At 36.0% G+C, this 13279-nt stretch overlaps 1 protein-coding gene across 1 annotated transcript in view; it reads left to right on the plus strand.

Moving 5' to 3' along the window:
• Positions 1–13279, plus strand: part of LOC140156674 (U3 small nucleolar RNA-associated protein 14 homolog A-like) — a 92413-nt gene that overhangs the window by 40121 nt on the left and 39013 nt on the right.

Consider the following 13279-nt stretch of genomic DNA (forward strand, 5'->3'; position numbering starts at 1 on the left):
ATTAAGGTCATGTCTTCTGCAGGGGGTGTATGGATTTCAACTGGAACAGTCCATCCCAGGGTAGCTACAAAGCTTTTTCAAAAACAGAACATCAAACAAACATCAACTACACAGTAGGCTCCTATAAGGAGAATATACACCAGGCACAAAAAAAGAAACTCGTCAGTTATATTCATCCTTGCTGTTCAATAACTTGATAATTTTGGTTTATTCTGAAATATACATTTTGTTATTTGGGCTTTGCTTTCTCATTTGACACCCTGTTAAGTGAAAAGCGAACAAGAATTGACCAAGATCTGCGCCTCCAAAACCTCAAACCCCAAAATCAAAAGTTGCATTTTCAACGATTTTCAATGGGAACGCATCGTTGTATTGCACACAAGCACCACGGGCCAATCAATAAAGCACACAGTGTACCAGGCACAATTGAATCGTTAAAATTGCAACTTTTCATTTTAGGGTTTGAGAGTTTGGAGGCGCATATCTTGGTCAATTCTTGTTCAATGTTCACGAACAGGATGTCAAATGAGAAAGAAAAGTCCAATTAACAAAATGTATATTTCAGAATAATCCAAAATTATCAAGTTATTGAACAGCAAGGATGAATATAACTGACGAAGTTTCTTTTTGTGCCTGGTGTATATTGAAATACAATGATTAAAGACAAGTTAGATCATGTGCATTTATAATAACAAATTCAAAACATTAAATACCATTATTCTAAGCTAATACACTGAAAAATGACACAAGCAAGTAAATTTTATTTATTAAACATATTGCTCACTTGCACATATGCACAACCACATCAATGCACCTACCCACCTCACACACAACCACACACCCAATGGCGTAACTAGGGTTGGTAGTGCCGGGGCAAGAAACAAAATTGGCGCGCCTAACCCCACCCGAGAATATCTTAGATGAGGGGGTGTAGGAATGGCATCTTTTTTTGTCGATTTGGTGCCCCCCTGACATCTGAGTAAAACTAAGCAAAACTTGCACAATTCATCAAAATAAGTTCAATTTCAAAGTCATACATTTATAAATTATGTGTAGTTGACATTAATTCAATTAAAATATGTTAACATATTATATTTACAAGTTTGTAAAGTTTCAGTTACCAAACAGGAAATCAAATTGATCATGTGATATAATAAATGTAGCAGCTTGACAGTAATTCAATTAAAATTTGTAAATGATCATCACACAGTTTAGATTTACAAGTTGAGATTTTAATCAACCATCATTTGATATCATTATTCTAAACTGAGCAACTTGACTATAATTTAGTTAGAACATGATTAATGATCATGGCATGATGGCACTGATTAAATGCCTACCAAATTGATCATGTGATATTTCATCATAGACTTGGTCACTTGGTGGCTTGACATTAATTTAATTGAAATTTGTAAATGATCATCACACAGTTTAGATTTACAAGTTGAGATTTTAATCAACCAAAGTGCCAATCAAATTGTTGTCCTAAATTGAGCAGCTTGATTATAATTTAGTTAAAACATGATTAATGATCATGGCATGATGGCACCTGTAGATTAAATGACAAGTGTTTCAAATTTCCACTTAAAACCAAATTGCCGACCTAATTGACCATGTGATATTTTACCATAGACTCGGTCACTTGATGGCTTGACATTATTTTAATTGAAATTTGTAAATTATCATGGCTCAGATTAAATTTACTACAAGTTTTTAAATTTCAATCAACCGATCTGTCAATCAAATTGATCATTTGATATCACTATCATACACTCAGTAGGTTGACTCTGATTAAAGTAAAACATGATCAATAATCATAGCACACATTACTAAATAAGACTGTCAACCAAATTGTTATCATAAACATAGTAGCTTGACATTAATTCAATAAAAATTTGTTACACAGCGATCACACACAGGAAATTTACTACAATTCTGTTAAAATAATCAATCTATCAGTGAAAATGCCTTGGGTTCAATGGTTTCAAAAATCAACTCAATTGTTGACCCAATTTTCTACATAACTGTGCTCAATAATTATTTCCAGGCAATTTCCAACATTTCTCTCTGCAATTTCACACAATTGGAGTACACACAATTAGCTTTATTGCTTGTTTGGTTGTGTCATTGGACTCCAGACAATGATTCAATGCATGCAGAAAGCCTCAATTCATATAATAGCAGACTTATCAATATCATAATATTTATTTACATCTTAATATTTAATTAGCTCTCTATGATCCCCTGATTGGCCCGAGAGGAATATTTTCTTGTTGATTCTTTCGTTTGCTACATAGCTTGCTACTTGAAATAAAAGATGCCAAAGTATACAAGAAAGGATTAATGGCGGAATTGAATGGTAAGACAAATATTGCTATCCAGACATAGGCAATTGGGTTGACTTCTACTGCCCCAGCTTGGACCAGGATGGACAATATGCCTATTGGAACCCAGCAACAAAGATCTGTAAAGACTAAAAGATAGACTTTCATAGCCATTCTGAGTTCCTCTTTTAAATTGGCAGAACGACCAGCTCTCCTAGCTGTTTGCCTAGTAGAGATCAAAATAGCCACATAACAATAACCTACAACAAAAAAGCATGCCAGATTTAGGACTGTGAATATGGCAATTGAGAAGTACATAGCTGCCTTGCTCCCTGTACGTACAACAGAGGAAACTATCAATGTAAAATCCAATCCATGCAGTCTATCTTGATGTATCAATGTTTTATTTATAGTATGAGAAATTGTTCTTGAAATGGGTAAACCCACACAAATTTCCGATACTGCATAGATATCTGGATTACCTTGTGATAATGCCAATGTCGCTATGCTTATGGCTAATGCTACAAACCACAGCAGGGCAACCATAACTCGGGAAAGTTTAGTGCTTATTTTATACCTGAATGTGTACTTCACCCCAAGAAACCTATCAATAGTGATCAGTGTTATGAAGAAAGCTGATGCCTCACTGGATAATACAGACAAGGCACCAGCTATTCTACACAACATACTAGATCTCCATGATTTAGAAAATGATGGGAAATAGTGTGTGTAATACATGTCTGCTGAAACTAAAATGATCAGATATATACCCATACAGAAATCAGATATTGACAGATTTGTGATCAGCAAGGATTGGACCTTATTACTTTGCTGTTTATGCTTGTATTTAACGTAACAAGCCAAACTATTTCCAAGTATAGCAAGAGCACATACCAACCACACTGCTATTCGAAGGCCAAAATATGGCAACAAACGTCTGCATGTGAGGAATGGAGATGGAGCTTTGTCACATATACAATTAGCCAATGTAAAACAACAGATAGAAGGGTCACTTACAATTAAATCAGTTCCATTCAACCCTACAAAAGCTTTTGGCTCAATCCACAAAAGTGGATTCTCAAGCAAGTAAACTCTTTCCAAATATAAACAATGAAAGAACAGTTCAGCAGGAATGCTAGTCAATTTATTTCCCGACAGGTCCAGATGTCGCAACTGGCTCAGTTTATGAAATATATCTTGTGGAAGGAACTGCAATCGGTTGTGATCAATATCAAGATATCTGAGTTCGGTTTGATTTTGAAATGTGCCAGAATGTAAAATGGAAAGGTCATTGTGTGACAATGTCAGGAGTAATATATCAACCCATTTATCATAACGTGGTGGTAGTGATTGACTGAATAATTTACTGAAAGTGCCAGGCTTTAACACAGAAAGATGATTATTGGAGAGATCTAACAACCACAATTCTGTCAACTCACTGAACACATCAGGTGTAATATCAGTAAGATAATTGCTTGAAAGGTACAAATATATCAAGCTTGTCAACTCACTGAATGCACCAGGTGTAATATCATTAAGGTTATTGCTTGAAAGGTCTAACGCATCCAATCTTGTCAACTCACTGAATACACCAGGTGTAATATCCCTGAGATTATTGCTTGAAAGGTATAACCCACTCAAGCTTGTCAACTCACTGAATACACCAGGTGTAATATCCCTGAGATTATTGCTTGAAAGGTATAAATTTTGCAAGCTTGTCAACTCACTGAATGTACCAGGTGTAATATCAGTAAGGTTATTGCTTGAAAGGTGTAACCAAATCAAGCTTGTCAACTCGCTGAATGTACCAGGTGTAATATCATTAAGATTATTGCTTGTAAGGTATAACCATCCCAAGCTTGTCAAGTCACTGAATACACCAGGTGTAATATCAGTAATATTATTGCTTGAAAGGAATAACCAATACAAGCTTGTCAACTCACTGAATACATCAGGTGTAATATCAGTAATATAATTGCTTGAAAGGTTTAACATTTCCAAGCTTGTCAACTCACTGAATACACCAGGTGTAATATCAGTAATATAATTGCTTGAAAGGTATAACCATCTCAAGCTTGTCAACTCACTGAATACACCAGGTGTAATATCAGTAATATTATTGCTTGAAAGGAATAACATTTCCAAGCTTGTCAACTCACTGAATACACCAGGTGTAATATCAGTAATATAATTGCTTGAAAGGTCTAACCATTCCAAGCTTGTCAACTCACTGAATACACCAGGTGTAATATCAGTAATATAATTGCTTGAAAGGTCTAACCATTCCAAGCTTGTCAACTCACTGAATGCACCAGGTGTAATATCATTAAGATTATTGCTTGAAAGGTGTAACTCCCACAAGCTTGTCAACTCACTGAATGCACCAGGTGTAATAACAATAAGATTATTGCTTGAAAGGTATAACCTATCCAAGCTTGTCAACTCACCCCATACACCAGGTGTAATATCAGTAAGATTATTTTCTTGTAGGAATATGTACCTCAGAATGGTTAACCCATCAAAAGCTCCTTGCTGAATGTACCTGAGGCTGATATTGTTTAGATGTAATCCATCTAATATATCAGCAAACAGAGAGAATGATTTTGGTTTGACACCATGCAATGTGGTGTCAGCCCAGCTCAGATAGCTCACATCAGATGGGTATGGGATTATAGTCTCAGCTATGTATCCATTTGTACAGTTGCTTGATACTGTGTAGTTACCAAGGATACATGTGCAGTCTATGGGACAGTGGATGTGACATTTTGTACCATTACCACCTGATGTATAGTATTTATATTCATACCACCAGTTGGTAATATCCTCCTCTTCACATATTACGGACATGTGCTCTGGATGTTCATCTGCAACAGTGTTATTACCAAGCACTGTAAAGAATAGCAGCAGCATCCACACTGAGATTTCACTGTAACCAAGCCAAGACATAGTGGTAGTGATATTCAGGCAAAGATATGGGAAAAAATCTCAATACTAAACTCTTCCCTCTCACAATAGTGGGTTAATAAGAAACAGCAGTGTTGTAGTCAGCGCATATACTTGGTGGATATATGTGCTGGAATGTTAGTGGCCCCAAATTAATTAGAAAGAGAGATTGGCACTCCGACCTGTAAACACAAGCTTGAACCCTTTACAACCAAAATCCTAGCTCTTTTTTTTAAAACCCTGTCCACATGGATGTTGACTGCAGAAGACAATCCAAATTTTCTTTTTAAATTAAAAAAATGCAGAATTTTAGAAATGCGTGACTTTATATGGAATCAGTATGAAAAATGCATTAGAATGAGTACAAAGAAGCCTGGTATTGGTTCAGTGGTTTTTGAGATAGCTCTTGATATTTTGGGAATATATTTCAGAACTAGGGACTTTTTATGTTGAAGCCTATGGCCAGTACACAGGGGATTAATATTACTTATGCACAACAACACTGTATCTCTCAAACAAAAATTTCAATGTAACAACAATAATTATTATAGCATTTTGTAATGCACCAAAATTCACCTACAGTAGATGGGGAGGTGTGTAAAATTAGGCACGAAAAACAAAACAGTAACACACTTCAAATTTACAAAAGGTTATGTACAACTTAGCCAAAACAACTTATTATGATCTGTTTACTGCAAACGTCCACCAGTTCCACACCACTGCTATGGGGAGGTGCTTAATTAGACACAGAAAACCAAAACAGTAGCAGACTTACAAACTTACTACAAAGTTATTTACAACATAGGCAAAACAACTTAATAAATACACAAAATAAGTAAAATATATATGTACATAATATGTAAAATCACAAAATAAAAATGAAGAGTTCAAAGGTCAAGTTCAGTTTACATCAAATGAGTTTTCGGCTTGATGCACCAGATTTAATGTGGTAAACTGTTTCAGATATGATTTCTTGGTGACACAAATGAGCGTACACTCCAACAAATATGCGTGTGGCAGTTAGTAGATAACAAAATTCAAACTGTAAAAAAAACTTCTGCTATGTAACGACACTAATCCGCTCACAATAATAGTCAAATGTGGCAGTCAACGCATAAATTTGTCAAGTAGATCACACAATATCCGAACTGCGAATCTTCTGTACTCACCTCATCTACACAATGTCTTTGTTCCTATTGCATTTTACAATAATAGTTGAATATAAACGCAGGCAGTCAGTAGATAACAACATCCAAGGTTCAAATTTGTTTTCTAATTATCTCGTGTACATAAAGGCACCGGTCCTTTTACAGTAACAGTTCAACAGGTGTGACATTCAGTGCATAAATTGGCCAAAGTAGATCACACAACATGCAAAATCCTTATTCTTCTTCATTCACTTCGTACATAATGTCACTGCTCCTCGCGCAAGAATAATTGAAACAAAGGTATGCCAGTCAGAAAACAACATTCAAAGTTCAAAAGTATTTTTTATATTACCTCTCCTACACTGGTCCTCTTGAAATACTGTTTGAATTCAAAAGACTGGCGTATTAATCAGCGCATAAATTAGTCAAAGTAGATCACATCCAAAATCCAACTTCATTTGCCGTACGTCACTGCTCCTCTTGTACTAATGATTGAATATGAAACATGGGCGTGGTCGTCAGTAGATAACTTTTATAGTAAATAACATAACAACATTGGTCCTTTCACAGTAACAGTTCAATGGGAAAAATGAGTGTGGCAGTCACCGGGGGCAGTCAGCGCATAAGTTAACCAAAATCCTAATTATTCTTTACTCCCCTCGTTTACACAGTGTTAAATCTTGTAAATTGCAATAAAGATAGCAAACACGGTTGTGGCAGTAAGTAGATTACAGGTAGCAATTTTTTTTCTTCAATCGGCTCTCTTAACATGAAGATACTTGTCCTCTCACAGCAAAACATGCATTTGAAAGTCAGCGTATAAATTGGCCGAATTGACTCTCACAATACGAAAATCCTTATTCCTCTTCACTCACCTCCTATCACAGCTCCTCTCACAATAATGGTTGAATATGAAACACGGGTGTGGCAATGCGACGTATGACGTGACCAACTGGGTATAGTGTGGCAGTCAGTAGATAACAGCATCCAAAATCCGAATTGGTCAAATTAGATCACGCTACATACAAAAAGTTCTTCACAATTCATAAAAACACTGCCTGGGAGACAAAGGTCCTTTGGCAGTAACAGTAACAGTTAAATGTGAAATATGGGTGTGACAATCAGCGTATAAATTGGCCCAAGTAAATTGCACAACATCCAAAATCCTACCTCTTCACTCACCTCAGCTACACTCTGTGACTTTTCCACTTGCAGTAATTGTTTAATATGAAACATGAATGTGACAGTCAGGAGATAACAAAATCCAAAATTCAGAAGTATTTTTTATATTACTTCTACATAACAGCACTGCTCATCTCACAATAATGGTTGAATACGAAACACTGGTATGGCAGTCAGTCCCAATTTTGGCCAAATAAGCAAATCTCACAAAATCCTAATTCTTCATTCACCGCTTCTACACAACGACTCTGCTCCTCTCGCGATACTGGTTGAATGCAGCACACAGGCGTGGCATTCAGCATATATATAGTAATTCATATACTCTGTCCATGGTTGATGTATGAAGTTATTCCACACTGCCAACTTTAACTGTCCAGTTTAAGTGTAATATTCAAGTATCCTGTTTCATGTAAGAAAACTTTCAATATCTCAGCATGTGCAAAATGCTAAATGTAATTTACAAAAAGTTTAGCTCTTAAGAACAGTGGCTCATTCAATATGAATTTATTTTATTTTGCATATTAGGAATAAATCGCAGAGTAGAGTATAACAATATCATTATATCACACTATATCATTTTACAGGATGTAGAACAACAAAACCAGTGTTATATTGGGCTATTCCACTTGACATCCATACACCCCCTATGGAAGACACAATCTTAATCTTCAACACAGGAGTGTGAATTTCAAATGGGGTTACCTGATGGGTGACTCCATTTGAAATCTACACGCCTTGTGTGGGAGATTCAGGTAATGTCTTCCATAGGGGGTATATGGATTTCAACTGGAATATCCCAAATTTGCTTAATTTGAGTGGATGGCGCTGGGCATGACATTGATCCTTTTGTTTTTGCAACACGCTTACTTTGATAGCATAAAGTTACACCTAGCATCAACATCACAGATGAAATTGAATACAAGGCCTGTCATGAGAAGTATACATGGCAGTTATTTATTACCTATTGCAACTTGCTTCAGCAAACTTGTACCGAAAGATAAATTATAGGTTCAAATACCCAAACTGTCAAAAGTTAGGTCTTCACAGTAGGAAACTTCCTTTCCTGAAAGCCCCATGTCAAAAATGCCTAGAAAAGTTGCTTTTTGCCTTGTAAAAGTACATAATTTGTCACCATTTTTTTGCAATTCTGTGAGTTAAATATCGTCATATAATTCACATGAATATTTCATGAAGCATGTCAGTTAATCATTGCCACTCAGCCTTAGAAAAAGATAGATTATTTCTCTGATGATATTAGCAATAAAACTACAGAATAAAACGGCAATGTTTAGCCGCTACCTCAAAAAAATTCAACTTGTAAGTGTGTATATGCACACAGGTTCCAGGCATGACAAATTTTACGCGCTCATGTATAACGCATATGCATGCTTGCATTCGCGTATATGCTACTGGACTGTAGATTCATCACGGATTAACAATGCTTGGCTCCTGTACAAAGGTATAGGAAGAGTTGTTGAATCACAGATGATGTGCCAACTAGTTTATTAATTCTGTTTTTGATTATAATGTACCTGCGGATTATTTTGCATTGCATCAGGAAACTTCAAGTGTGTGTTTGTTTGTATTTAGTGTGTAACATGCAGCAAGCATAAACTTGGACAACTATCCAGTTACAACACAGAATAAAGCAAATGATTCTGTCGGATTCAGTCATGGTAACTGGATAGTTATCTAAGATTCTGCTTTTTGTCTTTATAGACAACTATCCAGTTACCACACGGAATAAAGCAAATGATTCTATCGGGTTCAGTCATGGTAACTGGATAGTTATCTAAGATTCTGCTTTTTGTCTTTAAGGACAACTATCCAGTTACCACATGGAATAAAGCAAATGATTCTATTGGGTTCAGTCATGGTAACTGGATAGTTATCTAAGATTCTGCTTTTTGTCTTTATGGACAACTATCCAGTTACCACACGGAATAAAGCAAATGATTCTATCGGGTTCAGTCATGGTAACTGGATAGTTATCTAAGATTCTGCTTTTTGTCTTTGTGGACAACTATCCAGTTACCACACGGAATAAAGCAAATGATTCTATCGGATTCAGTCATGGTAACTGGATAGTTATCTAAGATTCTGCTTTTTGTCTTTATGGACAACTATCCTGTTACCACACGGAATAAAGCAAATGATTCTATCGGATTCAGTCATGGTAACTGGATAGTTATCTAAGATTCTGCTTTTTGTCTTTATGGACAACTATCCAGTTACCACACGGAATAAAGCAAATGATTCTATCGGATTCAGTCATGGTAACTGGATAGTTATCTAAGATTCTGCTTTTTGTCTTTATGGACAACTATCCAGTTACCACACGGAATAAAGCAAATGATTCTATCGGGTTCAGTCATGGTAACAGGATAGTTATCTAAGATTCTGCTTTTTGTCTTTATGGACAACTATCCAGTTACCACACAGAATAAAGCAAATGATTCTATCGGATTCAGTCATTGTAACTGGATAGTTATCTAAGATTCTGCTTTTTGTCTTTAAGGACAACTATCCAGTTACCACATGGAATAAAGCAAATGATTCTATTGGGTTCAGTCATGGTAACTGGATAGTTATCTAAGATTCTGCTTTTTGTCTTTAAGGACAACTATCCAGTTACCACACGGAATAAAGCAAATGATTCTATCGGATTCAGTCATGGTAACAGGATAGTTATCTAAGATTCTGCTTTTTGTCTTTATGGACAACTATCCAGTTACCACACGGAATAAAGCAAATGATTCTATCGGATTCAGTCATGGTAACTGGATAGTTATCTAAGATTCTGCTTTTTGTCTTTATGGACAACTATCCAGTTACCACATGGAATAAAGCAAATGATTCTATTGGGTTCAGTCATGGTAACTGGATAGTTATCTAAGATTCTGCTTTTTGTCTTTAAGGACAACTATCCAGTTACCACACGGAATAAAGCAAATGATTCTATCGGATTCAGTCATGGTAACAGGATAGTTATCTAAGATTCTGCTTTTTGTCTTTATGGACAACTATCCAGTTACCACACGGAATAAAGCAAATGATTCTATCGGGTTCAGTCATGGTAACTGGATAGTTATCTAAGATTCTGCTTTTTGTCTTTATGGACAACTATCCAGTTACCACACGGAATAAAGCAAATGATTCTATCGGGTTCAGTTCTGCTTTTTGTCTTTATGGACAACTATCCAGTTACCACATGGAATAAAGCAAATGATTCTATTGGGTTCAGTCATGGTAACTGGATAGTTATCTAAGATTCTGCTTTTTGTCTTTATGGACAACTATCCAGTTACCACACGGAATAAAGCAAATGATTCTATCGGGTTCAGTCATGGTAACTGGATAGTTATCTAAGATTCTGCTTTTTGTCTTTATGGACAACTATCCAGTTACCACACGGAATAAAGCAAATGATTCTATCGGATTCAGTCATGGTAACTGGATAGTTATCTAAGATTCTGCTTTTTGTCTTTATGGACAACTATCCTGTTACCACACGGAATAAAGCAAATGATTCTATCGGATTCAGTCATGGTAACTGGATAGTTATCTAAGATTCTGCTTTTTGTCTTTATGGACAACTATCCAGTTACCACACGGAATAAAGCAAATGATTCTATCGGGTTCAGTCATGGTAACAGGATAGTTATCTAAGATTCTGCTTTTTGTCTTTATGGACAACTATCCAGTTACCACACGGAATAAAGCAAATGATTCTATCGGATTCAGTCATTGTAACTGGATAGTTATCTAAGATTCTGCTTTTTGTCTTTAAGGACAACTATCCAGTTACCACATGGAATAAAGCAAATGATTCTATTGGGTTCAGTCATGGTAACTGGATAGTTATCTAAGATTCTGCTTTTTGTCTTTAAGGACAACTATCCAGTTACACACGGAATAAAGCAAATGATTCTATCGGATTCAGTCATGGTAACAGGATAGTTATCTAAGATTCTGCTTTTTGTCTTTATGGACAACTATCCAGTTACCACACGGAATAAAGCAAATGATTCTATCGGATTCAGTCATGGTAACTGGATAGTTATCTAAGATTCTGCTTTTTGTCTTTAAGGACAACTATCCAGTTACCACACGGAATAAAGCAAATGATTCTATCGGATTCAGTCATGGTAACAGGATAGTTATCTAAGATTCTGCTTTTTGTCTTTATGGACAACTATCCAGTTACCACACGGAATAAAGCAAATGATTCTATCGGGTTCAGTCATGGTAACTGGATAGTTATCTAAGATTCTGCTTTTTGTCTTTATGGACAACTATCCAGTTACCACACGGAATAAAGCAAATGATTCTATCGGGTTCAGTTCTGCTTTTTGTCTTTATGGACAACTATCCAGTTACCACATGGAATAAAGCAAATGATTCTATTGGGTTCAGTCATGGTAACTGGATAGTTATCTAAGATTCTGCTTTTTGTCTTTATGGACAACTATCCAGTTACCACAAGGAATAAAGCGAATGATTCTATCGGGTTCAGTTGTGGTAACTGGATAGTTATCTAAGATTCTGCTTTTTGTCTTTATGGACAACTATCCAGTTACCACACGGAATAAAGCAAATGATTCTATCGGGTTCAGTTCTGCTTTTTGTCTTTATGGACAACTATCCAGTTACCACAAGGAATAAAGCAAATGATTCTATCGGGTTCAGTTGTGGTAACTGGATAGTTATCTAAGATTCTGCTTTTTGTCTTTATGGACAACTATCCAGTTACCACACGGAATAAAGCAAATGATTCTATCGGGTTCAGTTCTGCTTTTTGTCTTTATGGACAACTATCCAGTTACCACAAGGAATAAAGCGAATGATTCTATCGGGTTCAGTTGTGGTAACTGGATAGTTATCTAAGATTCTGCTTTTTGTCTTTATGGACAACTATCCAGTTACCACACGGAATAAAGCAAATGATTCTATCGGGTTCAGTTCTGCTTTTTGTCTTTATGGACAACTATCCAGTTACCACAAGGAATAAAGCAAATGATTCTATCGGGTTCAGTTGTGGTAACTGGATAGTTATCTAAGATTCTGCTTTTTGTCTTTATGGACAACTATCCAGTTACCACACGGAATAAAGCAAATGATTCTATCAGGTTCAGTTCTGCTTTTTGTCTTTATGGACAACTATCCAGTTACCACAAGGAATAAAGCGAATGATTCTATCGGGTTCAGTTGTGGTAACTGGATAACTGTCCAAGATTCTGCTCAAACTAAAAGACACAAATTATTGCTCAATTTCGGGCTCTTGTCATTAAATGCTAGAGGTACATTTAGTGGCCCCCATGAGCGACGAACCAATATGGCGGATTTGCCATAGCGTTACTTATCGTGTAATTTTGAGTTGGTAATCATTAAATGATAAAGGCAGTTCTCTGAATTAAAGGGGCATTTCATGATACACAGCCTCATCCCCCCACTTTTATAAAAAAGTTGAGATTTTTATACCACTGGAAACCTCTGGCTACATAATGTTATTGATTTACGGTCTGGTTAACAAAACAAAATTACAAAACAAAATAACAACAGAGTGGCCAATGGAGCAGAGTGATACACATAATCATGCATATAGTAACTTGCAAACGCAAAACCAGAATCAACTGAAATTTTGGGAATAAGCTTTTTTCGTGGATATCTACTGAAAAATAT

Source organism: Amphiura filiformis, chromosome 7 (assembly GCF_039555335.1).
Source record: "Amphiura filiformis chromosome 7, Afil_fr2py, whole genome shotgun sequence".
Lineage (NCBI taxonomy): Eukaryota > Metazoa > Echinodermata > Ophiuroidea > Amphilepidida > Amphiuridae > Amphiura > Amphiura filiformis.